The following is a 16,806-nucleotide window of genomic DNA, read 5'->3' as shown; positions in this document are numbered from 1 at the left end:
TTGGTAATGATTTTAGATATCGTTAAAATTGTTTATTCGTTTGTGTTCTCCAACTTTATTAGAAAAGTATTAAGAAATTATGTAAGACCAGTAAATTGCGTTCTGTTGGTTAAAATATATCTAATAGTGATAAATACTAACTGATTAATATCTGGAAAAATTTCTTGACATCAGAGCTCACCGTTTCATTGTTCTTTCGTTGTGTTCGTTAAGCTTCAAACACAGTCTATAAGTTTAGGATTTTTCTGTTATTGTCGCCAGTTCTGTAACGGTGTGTTTTTTTTATGACTGGGTTTTATGAAATACCATTACCATAGGCCAATGGTATGCTGCTATGTCTAATTTAAATGTGACAGCTCGTGATTTACGGTTTTATAAAAATGATTTCTTCAAAGCTTTTCTCTAACGCTTATGAAATAAATCTGTCTGGTAAGAAAAGTCGTTAACATCTCCAAGAAATTATATATTATTCAACTTTTTATTGGAATAACTTTTCTTTAACTTTTGAAGAGTGTAAACATCAATGTAAGAATCAATGTATTATTGAGGAAGACTTAGGACGGGTTATTTCGCAGAATTTAAACAATTCATCAAATTTCAACGTCAATTTTCAAGTTCTGTGAAAGTCCTAGTCAAGTTCTCTTATTATATCATTACGGGCGAGATACTTCATAGAACTGAAATGATAAAGGAATAGAACTTTCAAAGAACTTGAAAATTAACTTTGAAATTTAATGAATTGTTCAAATTTTGAGTCAACCCATCCTTAGTATTTAGTACCAAAAAAAACCACTCTAAATGTATGAATTGCGTAGTTCTTAGATTAGGGTGCATTCGCCAATCATGATAACAGTGATAACATAACGTTCAGCCGTCTATTTGCTTGGATTATCAGTGTTACCATTAGGTAAGAGTTAAAGTGACGTCTTTGCAGTTTGAGTGAAAATATTCGATCAAAAGTAAAAAAAAAAACAAATTTATGCATTCCAAAATAATAAATAAAATGTGAACCCGATAAAGGTTTTTCTTTAATGTCTGATCAATAATATTTGATCGAATGCACAATAAAGCAAAAATATGGTTGATTTGGAATTGAGTACCTATTTATTCGCTCAATCTTCTGCTAAGGGTTTTGTAATGGTGAAATCTGCCCTTTTTATTATACAAGATAATAATAAACAAAATATTTATACAGAAAACGTGCTGATTTATTAAAAATCTCTTCACATTATTGGTAATCCTGTTAATAACGGGACTGAAGGCCGATTCCCGAAAAAACTTTTAGTAAATTTGTAATAATATCGGAACACGTGTTCATGTACCTGCATTTGTCATAATAATATATAATGAAAAAATGTTAGGATTTTATGAACACCGTTATAAAGCATTGGTATTTTACAAAAAGTTTATCAAGATACCTATAAATTCATTAGTTAATGGACTGCAATCCCGTTTTTAACTGAATTACAGATAATTTAAAGAGATTCTTAATAAATTAGCCATATTTTGTTTTCAGTAAGTTTTCTCCGTGCATGATAAAACAGTGAAAACACAAATGATAGTGGATTTAATATAGACCATCTAAGATTTTGATAGATATTAAATTAATCTGCATAATTTGATACGTTTTCGCTTCATAAGTAAATTGATTTTATTGGATTCGAGATATTTACTTGATTATTTCCATGTGATCAATTATAGTTTAGAGTAAATAAAATAAAAGTAACTTTCTTAACTTTAACGAAGAAAAATGACAATGTAAGACAAATTGGGTCAATCTTTAGATAATTAGGTCCCTATATCGGGACACCTCACAATTCCACCGCCTCGGCCGCCCTGGAAATATCCGGAGAATGACCGCTTTTGTATTTACCCGTTCGGCGTGGGTGGCGGTAGGCGGCGCGGTGGGCGGAATGCGAGAATTGGATATGCGCGGAATTGGATTCTGAGACAAGAGGGGGCAAGTGGCCTCCATTCAACCAACCAACCACCCGCCCTGGAGACGATGACGTTTCTCCCCGTCTTCTGGAATTATTAAATATACAGATCGAATCACTACAATTATTGTAGAATTAACGTACAACCTCTCATAACCTGGGTGCTTACCTCAAAACGACTCAAATTATTAAAGAAAAATATTTTTTTCTGGTCTTCAGTGTTTGTTAAATTTGGCCCTTGCCAATAATTTTTCTTCGTAGGTCAGCGATGTTTTTTTTGACCTGATTCCTTATTTTCTTCCAGCTTCCGGAAAGTTTTTTCGTACTGTTGAAGCATCTATCTATAATGATGCCAGCTGATCTTTCTAAGTTGACTATAATGTTTCTAATCGAAATGTTGGTCGTTGTACCAGATGATCTTCCATAATCGACGTCATTATCCTTTACGCGAAAGTGACAGGTAGACCCAGATTCTTTCAGCATGCTGATTATTCTTAAAATGTTAGATTTTTCTACACCAATTGCATTAGAAATTTCTCTCTCTTATGTTCATTGAAGTATGGCCATCATGAACCGAAAATGAATAGAAACGACTTAAGACGATGCCATACGTAGTAATGCAAAATCGTGTGTTTTTGGTTTGAAAATTTGGTCGCCTAGAAATGTTTCAGATGCTTTAATTAAATACTGCGAGTAGAATACATCTTGGCCTTTGTAATAATCGAGTATTTAAGTCTTTTTATAAGCCCAGAAAAATATAATGTAAAGGCCTATGAAAACTGCTTTAAAGTTCAAAATCTCCTACTTACAAACCCATTTTCGGTTATGATTTTATTGTATAATGTGGCAAATTAAGTTACTATATTTATAAAATGATCGAAAAAAAAAATATTTATGCCTGAACATCCACAAAATAAAATAAGTCACTTTTTGGCCATGTTTTTTTCTTGCATAAATCAAAACAGGCGGATGGTGTTAAGCGGGAATTTAAACCTTTTTATATTTATTTTTTTATTTTTTTTTTATAGTCAATACCTCACAAGAGTCCCAACTGCTCCCGTCTGGAGCCAGTGAGACTATGGCATCCCCAATTGGGGGATGTTGTGAGGCTGAAGGTAAGTGGGGAAGGGAAAGAGGAAGGTGGGGAAGTACCTGGCTATTCAGATCTAGTCACTAAACACGGCTAAAGCCATTTGGAGCAACGTTTCAATTCTGAATGGTGGTCTTACACCAGGGCGATACTGGTAGTATCTTCCACTCTGGAACGTGCCGCAAATATACTATATATTATTTTAATTAATTAATTGTGAAATAACACAAATTAATCAAATAAAATTTATTTGCGCACGCCGGGTTCGAACCCGCGACCTTCGGAATGGCAGTCCAATGCGTTACCACTGGACTATGCCGGCCGTCAAACCTTATCGCCATCTACGCAAGGGTTGTTATTGATAGCGGCTTAATTTAAAATATTACACGACGTAGTGCATCGCCTTAATGGTGTCCCTGTGATACTGCAACATAATTCTTATACAAAGCCCGTTGTCTCACGGGTCGGTAAGCAATTGATATAAACCGAGTGCTTTAAGACCCTACACAGAAAATTAAGTTCGTTGTAGTAAGGTAACAGTCTGCAGCGTAGTTCAGTGTGAAACTTTTCTGCGCAGGTTCTTACCGCATTTGGCTCATAATAAAGTCAAATTTACCACTAAATGAGGGTAAGGAATTATCAGAAATCTTATGCTGCGTTTCTTCCTCGTTCCTTTACCATAATTCGTGGTTCAGCTCGGCAGTTCGGCTCGCGTGTTTATACGCATCTTTAGAAAAATTCGATAAATTAAACTTACTAACTACAATGGAAATCCTACATAATATTGATATAATTACTAAAATGCTTATCCCAATTAATTAATAAATCTAATAATCTGTAACTGAACTATTACAAAACATATACATTGGAAACAATATTCCCTGCATTTTTCAAATTTAATTGGGTCTAGAAAAAGAATACCTATAACCTTATTGGTATGGTATATCCATCACTTTTGCGCAGGTATCCGGTTGGTATAATGTAACATTCACATGTAACTTAATAATTATTACAGCTGTATCAACGTTCTTATCAAGTTCCATTTAACCTTTTAATGACTCAGCGAGTTCCGGGTTTGAACCCTATCCGCAAGATAACAAGACTTCATCCAGTAACACTCGGCCATTCCGTAATAGCGATAGGTTGTGACTCATTTTATTAAGAGCGGTTGCCACGGTACCAGTTGAACACTTCTGAACTCAGAACGTATGAGTATCTTTCGCTCGCCCGATACGGCTCCCGGCTCCTTACTTCTAGCTTCTCTGTTTCCTCCCTCCTACAACATGGGTCTTAAAGACCCATAGATGACATAGGCCCTAAGGGAAATCATTTTCCTTGTGTGGAGTTAATGTTAAAAAAGCTCCCAGCTTAAACGTATGAATGACACCTCTTACAGTGAGAAAATTAAAATGCTGGGTAAGTAGTATGTATGTAGGTACATAAATGTTCACATGATTTTTCAAGCCGAGATGTCGGACTGTCAGACGCCATATTAATGCAATAACAACGAATACTTAGACAATTTTAATGGCGCTACTTTTGGAGCCGTAGTACGGTTTATCAGGAGTCGTGCGAATACGGCTCATCAAAAAGAGCTACCTCAATTGTGCGGATCGTTCACGAACGACTCACCGCTTCTGTACATCTAATTCGACCGAACTACGTACGGGTTCCGTATTGAGGCGGTCTGTAGTACCTAGTATTACACGCGATTATTATTATTTTCTCGTGAAAATAATAACAATAGTAATATGACGAAGGTAGAGTTTTCCAGGAACTGACTGACGACCCATGACGTGGGCGGCCCACGCGAGTGCTACGTCACCGCTTCTTTCCATCAATGAACTAAATCTTCTAATAACGGTATTCCGTTTCATTCAAAGTAGGCAATTAAATTGTGGCGCAGATCTTAATTTTGTTTTTTTTTTTTACAGGAATCCAATTATTGTAGTCAGTTTTGTAACATCGAGAGAACATCATTACGTTTTCAGGTATAATTAAAACTGACAGGGTCTCTTCGGTTCGCCGAAAAGTAATCTTACATAATCACCCTTTTTCAATATTATGCTTTGTTTTTATAACAAATATCATGCATACTAGAAATTAAAAGATTGAAGGAAACGCTTTTTTCAGATATATTTATTTATTTCACCATAGAGCTTATATCCACTTATTTATGTTTAAACAGCATTAACTCTTGATCGGTGAGCTCTGGCGCTCAGAGATTTGTAGGACATTTAGGTTGATGCAACTGTTTTCCGCTCACAACCTCATTTTTGTACTGAACCATCATGTTTTCAAACGTCTGTATATCTGTCAATAAATACATATTTTACAGGTATGATTTTGGATTTTCACGGCCATTCTATAGTGATTTGTTTTTGGGGTATAATAATATTACACCCTGATGATGGACACTGCAATGCAGTCCGAAACGTTGGCTAAAGAAGGTAGCGCAACACGGCATAATACCCCCAAAACAAATCACTATAGCATATTTTACAGATTTAAAAAAAATTGTTTTGTGCTGCAGTGAAGCCTGTTAGTATTATACATGCTAGTAGTATGTATGTAAGAAATAGGTTGGTGTACAAGTGTAATTAATTGACACGTTTCACAAAATTTACTCTTAATTTGTCAACAAATTATACTGAGCATATTTCACGCATCTTTTGTAATGTTCTCTCTAGCGTATAATCTATCACTGCCACTAAAATCGACGACGGAAAATAATATTTCGCTCAGTAAAAAAAAGCTTTAGAACCTCATAATAATAATTATGAAAAACGAGAAAAATGACTGTAGACATCGCAAATAATACTATCTAGCGAGCCTACCGCGTATGCTTGTGGTCTCACCAGGGTCGCTTTTGCCTTCATCTTCAAGGATTTTTGTACTGCATCTGCTGCTGACGTCCAAACCGCTCAGACATGAAATACTGTTGTATTCTATTTATAACATAGACGCGCTGTATTCCCGTTGTGGTACAGCCGGACGAAGCTTTGATATGAAACTATTCTACCGTTCATACAATGCATTCTGTAACATTACATAATTCGTTGATTCTTTGTGAATGTATGAAGAACAGAGTGGAGGATATTTTCTGTATCGCCTTGGTCAATGACCACCACTCAGAATTGGAAGGTTTGCTTGAAATAATTTAACCGTTTTTTTTTTTATAGTGAATACCTCACAAGAGTCCCAACTGCTCCCGTCTGGAGCCAGTGAGACTATGGCATCCCCAATTGGGGTATGTTGTGAGGCTGAAGGTAAGTGGGGAAGGGAAAGAGGAACGTGGGGAAGTACCTGGCTATTCAGATCTAGTCACTAAACACGGCCAAAGCCATTTGGAGCAACGTTTCAATTCTGAATGGTGGTCTTACACCAGGGCGATACTGGTAGTATCTTCCACTCTGGAACGTGCCGCAAATATACTATATATTATTTTAATTAATTAATTGTGAAATAACACAAATTAATCAAATAAAATTTATTTGCGCACGCCGGGTTCGAACCCGCGACCTTCGGAATGGCAGTCCAATGCGTTACCACTGGACTATGCCGGCCGTCAACTGTGACCGGATCTGACAGTCCTTCCCAACCTTCCTCTTTTCCATCTCCTTCCCTTCCCTACTCTGTTCAGCCGTACAACATACCTAATTGGGGATGCCATAATTCAACTCTGGACAGTATATACGTGAATATCTTGCAAAAAATATTAGTTGAGGCAATGTAAAATAATATCAACTTTCTTGTAAATTGAAGCAAATAATGACATATAAGATATTATGATTCAGTATATTTATGAAGAAGCCGGTAAGGAGAACAGGTGTACTCATTTCATTCTTCAGATCTTATTTTGAATCATCCTTTTGTTCACTTCAAACACAGATGTCACTACTAATGTGTGTATTGTAAAGGAATATAATAAAAATAACATGTCTGAAATCCCAAAAACCTGTAAAATTTGTTTAACACAATTATTCTATAATTTTTCTTGTTTCTCTTAAAAGTGGATTGATGATTGCCACAGTTGTACGAACAGTGCTGGATTAAAAGCAAAGTGAATACAGATTTGAAATGTTCCCAACCCTCTGGAACAGGGGAATGCGAATGCGGGAAGTACACGGATATTCATTCTATGGACACCAAACCGGCTGAAGATTCGATAAACCGAATAATCTACCCGCTTATGGCTTATGATCCCCCTTTCTAAAAGTTTAGAGCTCCGTCTAATTATTATTCCAGTAATGTTTTTTTACGTGGTTTTCTAGTCGCTTGGAAATGTTCACAGCAGAATATTAGTTAGAAAACATTTAAATGATTTTTTCGTAACGGTTTATTAATTTCAAACCACCATGCAATAGGAAATACTCGCTTCGTTGGGAATTTAGTGCTTAGCCAGTGATAAATTAAGAAAGTTATCATAAGATATTTATAATTGTAGTAAAAACTCGCTAAATACACGTTCCCAGCTATCGTCTACGTTCTAGCATCACCAAAAGAAAAAATAATAAAATAAAATCCAAAGAAATTGTATATTTCTGAAAATATCAGAAAACCGTTTTGAAATGTGATGAAATACGCTTTCAAATTTTATTATTACAAATATATGTTTTTTGTAATATGTTTTTCATATGTTTAATATATTTCGTAATATGTTTTTTGAAATTTTATAATTTATTTTGCTCTTTTTTGTAACTAAAAATACGGATTAAAAAATATAAAAAACACACGTTTTTGTAGTTGCATATAAAAATAATAATAATTTTCAAATAGCGATCGGAACCTTTGGTTTTATAAAGGTTCACATTTTAATTCTACTGTGGTAAACTTCTAGATTTGAATATAAAGCGTGGTATTTTGTCTAACACAGTTTAGATCATATTTCTCACCACAACAGTAAGGGTGATACAACGATATTAGTGAGATCATATAATTTGTTTCCAAAAGCGAACAAATTAACGCTACGGGTAATAGCAGTTTGTTCCCAAAAGCGAACAAATTAGCCCGAAGGGTTATAAAATAATAAGAAAAACATAATATATGAAATGCTTGTTTTTTCTGGCGCCATGACCTTTGCCTTTCTCTTCGCCGTGGGAGCGATGAATCGTCTGCCAGAAATTAGTTCTCTTGGGTAATAAATGTAAATAGCGTCTCTCTACCTCTAATTACCGCCAAATGTGGGGATATTATCCTCTCGCATTAGTTTAGTTCTCTTTCCGGTCGGGTGGCTTTTTTTAAAAAATTATTTAAAAAACATACGGCACAACATGTCCCATTGACATAGGTATAAAGTTACACGTACAATGTATAAAGTGTAAGAAAATATAAAAATACAAAAGGTAAGAGAAAAAAATGTTAAAATTACGTATTAATGAAATATAATTTTTTTTCCATTGATGCCAATCTATACAAACCCATAAATAAACGTTTTTAACTACAGGCCTGTTAAAAATCCCTGCTGCTGATTGCTATATTATGCAAAAGGTACTCAATTATGAACTTTTTACTATCTAGTAATTCACGAAGGCCTCCAAACTTCTCATCTATATATAATATATATAATAATGTTATATATCAGCGTTCTCGGCGAATCCTCCGCGAATCCTCCGCCACCACCGAGGGCGGCGATCCATCCCCGTTTAGGGCGGGGGCGGCTGCTCATTGTGCATTCGTCTCGCGGCCCCCCCGCCCCGCCTCCATCCACTCCCCACCACCCATCCTCCTCGTCAATTAGACAACCGTCAACCGCACTCTTTATCGACGGGCGTATAATGAAAAGACATTCGGGAACGCTTGACAAATGGCCGAAATGTTTTTAAAACGCGTTGCACGCGACAAAATATCTATTTTCGCGCAGACACGCGCAAATATTTTATTGAAAAAAAAACATTCGAAATAAAGCTTTCGTGTTCATTCCGACTCAACTGATTAACCTTCGACTTGTCCAGATGCAGAACAGAACTTGTGACTACCACGAGGGGTCGCTTAAATACCTCGCGCAGATTGTAGGAATACAAAAAATACTTATACAATATTCTTATTTATTCAGTATTTTAGCAAATTGTATTGATACTTGTTACTATTTATACTTATAAAATATTTTATCTTATCTACTGCACTGTTTACGAGTATTTTGTACAAAACCCTTTGGTCTTTAGGTTAGTCGTATTTTTTTTTTAGTTTATTTAAAAAACAAACTGACCTACGTTAAAAATTATCACAATGGCGTGCAATGTCCTTATTGAATTCTTTCAATTACAAACGAATAGCAAGTAGGTGGTGAAATAATATCGGTACTCGCTAGTTGGCGTAGAATAGATTTCCGTGTCAGTTTGCAGTAGGTATGTATTGCCGTTCGGCCTGCCCCACATCCGATCTGTACCGCATCTAAATTATCGTTCCTCGTTACATCAGTCGATTTTATCTTTACTGCTAACACGTGAAGTTCGATGCTATTGTTTAAAAACGCTATAATCCATGTGAAGAGTGGATGATGTGAAAATTATCTTTTTTTCAGAAATTGCAGTTTTATTATTTGCAATATTCTTCTTTTGGTTCCCTCTCCTTCTAAGACATCGTGACGATTACAGCTGATTGGTATTACGGGATTGGTATTATGACTCGGGTATTCCATATAAACTAATACTTCACTCAAGCCGGTTACAGAACACTGCTACCCTTAAATAAATAGTATTTGGATTTCTATAAAGAAAACAGACTAAAACCTAAATAAACTAACCATTTGTCTTTTTGACGTACATAGTTTGAAGTCCTTTTTTTCGATTAGGTTTTTATTATTTTAATTTTATGTGATAAAATACAGAATAAATAGGAACATCATAATATGTAGATAACGACGTTTTTTTATTCGTGTTTTAAACCAAATCGCATATCTAAAATACAGCTACTTTTTTTTAGATAATTTTTTATTTATATTTTTCTTTGACATCGTGAAGAGTAAAGATAAATCAGCGATGAACATATAAATATATTTTTGGCGCAAGTTGGATAAAACGATTAAACTAATTATTACACAAAATGACGAGTAGTCGTATATTAAAAACAAAACAAAAAACTTGCGGACTAAACACAACCGCCATGCCCACGAGCGGCCACGTCGTGACTGCTATGTTCTCGGTAGAAACATTTAAAAGAGTCAGGTAAATTTGCATTTGATGCATGTCATTTTGACGAACGTCAGCTATCTAGGGTTAAAACTGATTACAAAAGAAACTATAATGTTTAAATTATTTTAGTAAGGAAATCTATTCTCTTGAGACAATAAGAAATCAATGCGTGCGGGCTATTGGTCTATTGGCCGTCAGCCGTGTCTTTATTTCGGTCCTCTCGCATATGTAACGACTGTATTATGTAATGCGGTGCCTCGTGCAGTTGTTTGCGAAGGGCAAGTTGTGCCAATATCGTATAGTTTATCGATGCAACCAAACATCCAACACACCCGCGCCTGCTGACATACTTTCGTACATTTCTAAACACATGCATAATAGTGTTTCCTGTGCATCGTTTGGGACTAGACTGAACGGTGGTCCGTTTTTAAAGAATCTATAAAACTAAACTTAACATTTAGCTATTTTTAAAAGAAACTCAACACAAATAGAACGACCAAATCAAGTACGGTGAAATGATTTAGTTTTGTACTGCGGCTTATCGATATTAAAAAAAAACTAATTCAGGTTGTCTGTTATTGGAACACGGTTCAAGGAACTCGGATTTGTTTTGTATTTAAGTGTTTTTTTTTCAAAATTGGAACTAATTGTGTCAAGAATTTAGATAAGCGATTAAAAGTACATACATGTAATATAAATATATTTTAATTCTGTATTTCTTTTGTTTAAATTTTTTAACAAAAGAAAGTCAGTCTGCGCTTTTAACACGGGTCTGCGCTAATAATTATGTAAAAGTTATAGTTTTGCACGACTAAGGTACGTGTACATCCGTGTTACTAAAATAATGCTATAACTTTTATATAATAAAATCCGTATTCCCCATTACCGTGGAACATAGATAATTTAACTACCCCCAATGGATAGTCGTAAAACTTCTGAAAATTGTGATTGAAAAACAGTAATGATTTCGACGGCGCCGTATAAAGTTATTCAGTAAAATATGTTATAACCAGGGTTGCCAATTCGCGGAGAATTCCCCAAATTGCGGGGTATTTCTAAGATTTTTCAAGAATTGCCTATTTTGCAGGGATATTTTTTTATGGGGAAAATGCAGTGATTCACCATTGAAAAAAAAATTAAAATAAATGTGAGAATGTACTATATAATGTTGTTTTCTTTAGAAGATATTAAAAAAAAATTCTATTTTTAATGCTTGAACAAAATAGAAAATGACAAATGATAATAAAAAATAAAGATTTTTGTTTCATTTTGGAGGTTGAATTACATGGTGACCGGATAAATCCTTTAAAAAGTTATATAAAGTCATGGAAAGTGATATTAACTGGGTTAGGTTACGTTTAATTTTTTTGTTTTCATCGTTTTTAATGACTTTATACCACTTCTTAAAGGTGTGTTGAATAGTCACTGTGTTGAGTTATCATGGAACCGAATTACATATTATGTAATTTGTGGTGAAATTATTGAAATATTGGCATTTGTTATTTTGTTCTCCCCGATTTAGGGATTTTGAGCACCTATTCGTATTTTGGAACGTATGCATCGGCAACCCTGAATATAAACGGCGATTGCGAAAACCAGGATCACATAGCCTGCGGTCGCCTCTGTTCTGCTGTGAATCTGCATCTGCTCCTGCTTCTGGACCTGCTTCTGGACCTGCTTCGAGATCCTTGCATCACAAGTTTATTTATAATGAACCACATAATTTTTTTAACTCCAATTCCCCCCGTTCAAATAAATAAGAATCCTTCGCGAAACATGATGGATTTGTAAAGACCGAGCGGCGGGGCAACTTCCGCACAAGGGAGGACCATTCCGTGCCTTAGGGGCCGAAAATAGCCGAATCGATGGGACCGTTCCAGCCGTTGCCCAACCAGTTGACCGCTTTGGCAGGCGGAATGAGTACGACCTACCACACTACGACACGCATAATGTGCTTCACGATAATTGCTTTTCGTTTGTCAACTTGGCTGCAGTGATTTTTTTTTGTAAGGGAGTTACATCGATCATATTGCGCAATATGAATGTGCAAAATTGATGCAATAAGACAAAGAGCCGAGAGATATATTTTTAAATAACAACTGAAGATGTTTTGAAAAGGAGATTTGTAAATAAAAATGATATAGGGAGGGCGCTAATCTCTAAATAGCATAAAATAAAGTCGCTTTCTGTATCTGTCTGTTTGTGCACTTAGTTCTTCTAAACTACGGAACGGATTTTGATAGGGTTTTCACTATCATTTAGAAAATTTCTTCTGAAAGAAGAAATTTTCATGCATATTATATTTATTATTATTTTTTTGATAAATGAATGTTTTTAAGACTAGATTTTATTTATGCATAGCACAAAAGATAACAATTATTTTTATAAGCAATAATTGTTCGCCTGAAACACTCATCCACATTGAAAAAATCTCCTGATAAAAAATACATGACGCCAACGGGACTCGAACCCGTGTCCATTCGATTTCCGGTCGAAAGCTCTGACCACTGAGCTATGGAGGCTTATCTCTTACCCGCGAAATTATTCAATATATCGTCACCTTAAAGCAATAGTGGGATATCTTCGAAAAATACACTTTTGAGATAAGTATGCAGTTCGATGTAAAATTGAGAGCTCTACATGATGCATTACTGGGATATTTTGTAAAAAAAAAATAACAGTGTTACAAGTAAAATCTCAGTATTGAAATGTTCGGTCACTCAGAGCAACACTGAGATATTGATGTTGTCCCACTGTTGCTTTCAAAAGGTCGTTTAAAATACTGAAATAAATTCATTGTCTCACTGTAGCTCTATAGTTTTCAACAAGTTGGGTGATCTTCGAAGAGAAACATAAAGAAACTGAAGGTGAATACTAGTCAGGAGTATGTAGCAAAGTCAGGTAAGGTATGCAGAGCAAAACAAATTAAGCCTGTACTGTGTACTAATTGTAAATACAAATGTTCTGAATCTGTTTTGAAAGTTGATCGATTAAAATATTTTTATATTTATGATTCCATGAATTCTAGCTAGTAGTGGTTATTTTTTTTGAGAGAGATGGACATAACATACGTGTATGTAAGATTTTTTATGGCAACCTTAGATATAAGCAATAATACCATAAGCACTGCATTAAAAAAGAAAACAGACAGCTTCCTTCAAAAGGATGATTTAGTTGATGGTGTTATGAATCACATCAACAGCTTTAATAGAGTGGAATCACACTATTGTCGTGCAGGATCAGCTCGGATCTCCAAATATCCAAAAGATGTACAATTTGTACAAATAGAAGTGTGTCTCGGTATGTAATCTCTATGTTACACACTCTACATACAGGAAAATATTCAATACCAAATTCAATATATATTTTTTTACCTTTAACGTTTGCGCATTTTGTGTATATTACAACTATAGTACCTACTGCAAATGAGAAATTAGAAAAAATAATAATTTTCTGAACACATTCAGAATGTAAAGCTATCTCGACAAGAAAAAGATAAAAACATTACCAAGACCACTGATGATCCTGTAGTTGCCATTTATGACTTTCAAGCTGTTGTGCCGTTGCCGAATGGCAATATATCTATTTTTTTATAAGAGCAAGTTAAACGTTATAACTTCTGTATTAACAATACCAAAACACGACATGGCCATTGTTACATGCGGCATGAGGGTGTAGCTAAAAGAGGCGCAATTGAAATGTCTACCTGCGTGTACACATTTTTAAAAGACCTATGCCGAGGGAAATAGGAAGTCATCTTTATTTCTGATAACTGTGTGGCACATAATAAAAACAAATTTTTATTTTCCATGTACATACATGCACTGTGAATACTTGATATTCAAATCATTACCCATAAATATCTAATTGTTGGGCACTCAGAGAACGAAGGAGACTCCATTCATTATTGCATCGACAGAGAAAAGGTCAGGGTTTTAAAACAAGGCCTAATATTTATTCCAACGGAGTAAGCGATGATCATAAAGTGTTCCAAGAAGAATGAACCTCGTTATAAGTTAACAGAAATGGAAACAACGGACTTCATTGACTGGAAGAAGGTGTGTGAGAAGACTGGAAAAAAATTCTCAATAATCATGGACAAAAATAAATGTATTTGGAATAAAGTTAAGATTTTCCAGATCACTAAAGATGAACCGTCAGTTATCAAATAGAAAAGCACCTACACCGAGGATCCATTCAATCAGAGTATTAATGTGAGAGAGCGACTTAAGAATGTTCGGAATGAGAATAGTATAATTGTAGGACCAGCTTATAGAGTTCCACCTACAATTCCGCCGAATAAAAATCGTGATTTCTTATTTCTTTGCCAAAGTGGTGTTATACCAAAAAAACCTCATAATTTTTTTGAATTAATTAAACTGCCAATACAGACCGCGATTCACAAGAAGAAAATAACGATGAAGGTTCATTGTAGGTTTCCAGGGAATCAGCACATATTTGTTTTATTTTTTTGTTCTTAAAGATTTCTGTAAAAAAAATTAAATACTTTTATTCAAAAGGTTTTCTGTTATTTTTGATACTTACCTACTTTTTATTCTTGGTTTTCTGTTAATTTTATTACTTACCTACTTTTTACTCTTGGTTTTCTGTTAATTTTGTTACATACATTTATTCTTAAGGTTTTCTGTTATTTTTGTTACATACATTATATCACGCTTCTCATAAATGAATTTATAAGCACAAATATAAATTTTTTCATTTTTATTGCACCTTACTCCCACACAATTGTCGTATTGACAAACTATAGGAGTGAGTGGGTGTGTACTGTTGAAAATGTATTTATGATTATAAACAGTATGGAAAAACATGCAGAAATAAGAATTATTAATTATTTTAAGCAATAGTTAATAGCAATTAGCCTGAAACAGTCGTCCACATTGAAAAAATCTCCCGAGAAACAATTATTAATTCATTTATCCATCTAAACTCGTAATATTATTACTATGCTACACTGAGATAATTTGAGATGATTACCAAACACTCCACGCAACAGTGAGATATTTCCAGATTTACGTATACTTTGTCGAAATTAGTATGAAAAAATGAATTATTTTTCCATTATTACAATTTTGTGTTGATGTTAAATAATTGACCTTTCTTATACCATATCATTAATCTGCAAGATTAGTTAATTTGATGCTGCTAGAGCTCACGCAAACCTTAAAGTCCTATTATCTCAGAACAGCATTTTTTAAGATATCCCACTATTGCTTTAAGGTGACGAATATGCTAGTGTTTCATTCAACAATTACTGCTTGTTACATTTTTTTTTCACCTGAGAATAACCAACTTTATTTTATATGAGAAAGGCATTGTAAGTGCTAACTCTCTCACTAGATGGCGTTGAGACAAATTGTCTACATTTTTAGGTGAAATACTTGAACTTGTCAAATATTAATTATTATTTTTTTGATAAATTAATGTTTTTAAGACAAGATTTTATTTATGCATAGCACAAAGGATAACAATTATTTTTATAAGCAATAATTGTTCGCCTGAAACACTCATCCACATTGAAAAAATCTCCTGATAAAAAATACATGCCACACGGGTTCGAGTCCCGTTGGCGTCATGTATTTTTTATCAGGAGATTTTTTCAATGTGGATGAGTGTTTCAGGCGAACAATTATTGCTTATAAAAATAATTCATATTATATTTATAGAAAGTAGAGAAAAGTCGATGTTTTATAATAAAGTCTTAAAAATATTTTTTCGGGAACCACATTGTTAACGCTGGCTAAACCTTATGAGATACAACAAAATAATGTACGACGGATTGTATATCTTAAAAGAGCCTACATAAAAGTACGCCATGGCATATGTCTTTCTCCCCAGCAACGCCGGGTACACATAAAATAAACGATTTTAATGAATATGCTTATTAAAAAAAACGATTGTTTAAAATGAAGCCTAACTCTCGACATCTGAGTTAAAGAGCATTTAAAGCAAATCCATTTTTTTCATACTACGATATGTTAAATAACAGAATCGTAATAATTTTTGGATCATACTTTACGATTTTATTATAGGGAGAATTCACAGACATAGGAATTAATAGACGAGAAGATAATGGCGAGGGGTAAAATCAACTGTTGAAGAACGAAGGGAGTGAAGCTGACTGTGATTCGTCAATAAATCAATCTGACAGTAAATAGGCATCTCGCATTATAATATCACCATTTAGTTCTTAAAAGTAAAATCTCCTTTTGAATGAATAGACATTTTTACATGGGAGCGCAAATTACTCGCCACGTTATGAACAAATTTGCGAAGTCCAAATTCGGCAAAGTAAGGCAGCTTCTATTTTCAGAGTCGTAGTTAGTTTCAGAGTATTTAGTTAAGACACTTTTACAAATGTTTCATAATTTACTTACCCCAGTAAACAACGATGAGCACACTTGAGAATCGCTACATTGTGATGTGATAGTATATGTTTCTAAAACTGATCCATATAATACGGTGTGAATAAGCTTAAAATAAAGTAAAATAATGCTTACTTATGGAATGTAATAAGACAATTGGGTTTATTCTCTTTTTCACATCTATTTTTACAAGTTTTCATATCACAAGTCAACATTTTGCCGTGTTATTTTGTAAAATGAACCGATGATGCCTCGACCATAGT

The 16,806-nt window shown here is 34.3% G+C and overlaps 1 protein-coding gene across 4 annotated transcripts in view; it reads left to right on the top strand.

Moving 5' to 3' along the window:
- The window catches only part of mnb (minibrain), a 126,579-nt gene that overhangs the window by 36,828 nt on the left and 72,945 nt on the right, over window positions 1-16,806 (top strand). The window lies entirely within an intron of this gene.

This window comes from Hesperophylax consimilis, chromosome 18 (genome assembly GCF_061612785.1).
Source record: "Hesperophylax consimilis isolate HC1 chromosome 18, BYU_Hcon_1.0, whole genome shotgun sequence".
NCBI lineage: Eukaryota > Metazoa > Arthropoda > Insecta > Trichoptera > Limnephilidae > Hesperophylax > Hesperophylax consimilis.
This window is presented reverse-complemented; position numbering and strand designations above follow the sequence as displayed.